This window comes from Lycium ferocissimum, chromosome 7, assembly GCF_029784015.1.
Source record: "Lycium ferocissimum isolate CSIRO_LF1 chromosome 7, AGI_CSIRO_Lferr_CH_V1, whole genome shotgun sequence".
NCBI classification, from domain to species: Eukaryota; Viridiplantae; Streptophyta; class Magnoliopsida; order Solanales; family Solanaceae; genus Lycium; species Lycium ferocissimum.
This window is the reverse complement of record NC_081348.1, coordinates 31,919,795-31,923,405: the sequence shown is the minus strand read 5'-3', so window position 1 is coordinate 31,923,405 and position 3,611 is coordinate 31,919,795.

Sequence of the window (3,611 nt, the reverse complement as noted above, 5' to 3'; positions counted from 1 at the left end):
CCGTGAATTATGGTAATTAGCCATGTGGAACGTAGTTCGAGGAGGAGATTATTGGGTGTGCGAATAAAGTACCACATTGGTAGCTGAAAAGAAAAAAGAAATTACTCATAAGGTGTTGGATACTCTTAATGATGTAAGTCCTTTTAGAAAAACCGTGCAAGCTTGGCCCAAAGCGGACAACATCACACCATGTTAAAAATATTTTTGAATCATTTTAGCCCAACATATTATACTTAAAGCAATCACATGCATTTTTATAATTTTATATAGATCAGTTTAATTGGAAGCATCTCCAAATATACTCAAAATATATAATACCTACTTCCACTTTAACACTCTTTTGGCAAAAGAAAGAATTAAAAAGAGAACGTTCTATCTTTCAAGTTGCTGCTTTATATCCGATTGATACAATATTCCATTCTCAATAAACTCTTTTCTCTCTTTACCCATCTCCCTAAAACATAATCCTTCTCTTCGATTCCAATTGTTTTTTTTTTTTCATTTATTATTTTAATTCTATTCACAAATAGAGCTGCCACCTACTGGAAGATTTAGACAAGATAAGATTTAATCTTGTTTCAGTAATAACTTAGTTTGAAGTACATTTGGGGTGTTATTGTATTGCAGGGGGCATTTAAATGACCCCCTTACAATTAAAACTAATTAAAGTCATGTACCAATTATAATGATGAAAATCGAAGAAAGAAAAAACAAGAAACATAAAGTAAAGAGATAGTGATAGCATTCACGGTGGCATACCTCCATTAAAAGTTGAAGCCGGCTTCAAGAAAAAATCAAGAAGATGTTTATCTTGGAAGAAGAGCCCAAAAACGACCCAATAATCATGGCGAAGAGTGGGCTAAGTGCTAATATATTTCTGAATGGGCAATTTGCCTGATTCCCTTGTTCGGGGTGGTTTTTAAGTTTTGCCCCTCAAATTGCCGGTCTTTTTCGCCTAAAATACCCTGAGGTTCTGGATTCGAACTCTTGCTCAGTAAAAAAATATCACAAGGTAGAGTTTTGTCATAAAATTAGGCCTATTCAGGCAAAAGTAGAATTCCAGCAGAGTTAAAAAAAATTTAAAAAAAATTGCCTTAAGGCAGATTTTTTACTAAGCCAAGCCTTGCGAGATTTTTTTTATTATTATTATTATTTTATTGAGAGAGAGTTCGAATCCAGAAACTCAAGATATTTTCATTTTTTTAAAAGAAAATTAAAGACCAACAATTTGAGGGTGGGGAAATTAAAGATCACCGCCTTTAAAGGGAATTCATGTAAAAAAATGCTTATGGATCAAGTCCAAGTCTGAATGGAAAAAGATTGGGGTCACATGGTGCCTAAGAGGTGGGCCCCACATGGAGCCCAAGAAGAGCAAGATGGAGAGCCCAAGATGAGCCTAAGAAGGGGCAATTTGAGGGATAAAAATAAAAGGCCAGTGCCTTTGAAGGATAATCCGCACAAAAAAATTCTTTAGAAGTGCTGCATTACCCCTGTGAATCAAGCCCAACAAAGGGCTGGAATTTCAGCCAAAATGGGCTCATGGCACGCCCAAAAGAGGGCTGGAAATTCCTATCAAAAAGTGCTGAAGTTCAGCCGTGTGTTTTGGCAGATTTGGTCTACTTTTCCCTATTTTATTAGGAGAGAATTTTGCCAATTATTTTACATGTTTTTCTAGTTTAAATCTAGTTAGATTTTAGTATTTAATTATTTTCATAAAAGTATATTCCAATCCATATTATTTGGGATAAGTTTTCCCCATATATTGGGTGGATTTGTTGTTTTCATGAGACAACATTATTATTATTTGAGAGTTTCTCTTCTTTACGCCTTTGCGTATTGATACTTTGGATTTATCTTGCAACCTTATATGAACCTTATAAAAACTATTCTTTTAAGAGGTCAGATTGATTCGTACTTGATATATTTGGTTCTTATTTTTAATTAAAGAAGGTAATTAGTCTTATACTAATTATTGTCTCTAATTTCTTCGAAATATGGGTTTAGATCACCTTTTGATATAAGTTTTTGAATTGACTCAATTAGTATCATAATTAGTCTTAATCCGCTAATTTTGAATACTAAGATCAATTAGGGTTCTTATCACTTAATCTTGAAAGTTAGGAATTTTATTCTCGAATTTCGTATATCTTTAAATTCAGTCTTTAATCTTCATATTTTCGCTTCCGTATTATTTTCTTATTTTTATTCCAGTAACCCGATTCTTATCAGATACTTAATATTTAATAGTAAAAGAGTGATGAACAAAGAGAGGAAATGCATAATGCACGCAACGTCCACTGCAATTAGAATTGCATGGGTCATCTAAAGATTTTTAACTTTCTTAGTCAGTGACCAAACTGCTTTTTTTTTTTTTTCAACCATTCCATTTTGTTTGCCATTTGATCATTAGTTGACAAAAACAGAGTGAATTCCCTAAATGGTCACTTATATTTTAGGAAGTGCCTCCTAAAATTATTTTTGTTTCTTTTAGAATGAAAGTATCACCTAACTATTCATATTTTCCTCGGAATATACTAAACACCACAAAATCCTCCTTTCTCTCTTAAGTGCCATTCCATGTCACATTAAAATTTTATTTTTTTAATAACAAATTTATTTAACTCATAGGAACCCATTTAATCCAACCCAACTCATGGTGCCAAGTTAGACCCGATTAAAAAATATTCAAAGAGACTATTTTATACCCGATAAAAAGACAAAACACTTATTTGAAATATTAATAACTATCAATAACTATAAAAGCATAAACAAAAAGCCTAAACTTTCTATATAAATTTGAGTACAAGTACGTTTACCCAATTTATGGTCTAAAAGTGTGAGTTCTTGGACCTAATGCTACGAACCAATGAATCCTATATTATATTTAGCATAATATATTTTGGTGTAAAACACATACGTATTAGATATGCTTTTCCAAAAAATATATAGAGAAAAAGAGCTAAACTTTAAAATCAGCATCAAATGAAGGTAAGTGAGATTTCAAACTTTAGTACATAAAATTATTTAATTTGCACTTGTAAATTGTAATGACTGAACACAAAGTTCAATAGTGTTGAACGATTACAACTGCTATTAGACCCGGTTATTAAATATTATGCCTTCATATTTTGGAGTATTCAACTATGGTGGACAATTTTTTTATTTTAATTCAATATTAGATGTTTAACTCTAAGATTTTTGTATGGTACGAGTTGTCCTAACAATTTTATTTTTTTTCGGAAGTTGGACAAATATTAATTATAATTTGTTGATTTTGTGCTAGCTAGTTTGGTTGTTGAAGTTTGCAAGAATTTTTAGAGAAGTTGCGGAAACTTCTGTTCGCTGTCCAAAATCCCCCAGCAACCGCAAAATAACGGGTATAAAATCAGGTATCATACATTTGTGTCTTCCCATGGTTTCATCCGATATAAAATCAGGTATAACATTGCTTCTTTGGATATATTTTGGTGTAAATAGGATATAAGTCATGGGTTGGGTTGGGTTGGGTTAAATGGGTTTCTATGAGTTAAATAAGTTTATTGTTAAAAGGGCAAAGGTGCAAACATACCCCTTAACTTTGCGATTTAGAGCAGATATACTCCTCATTACAA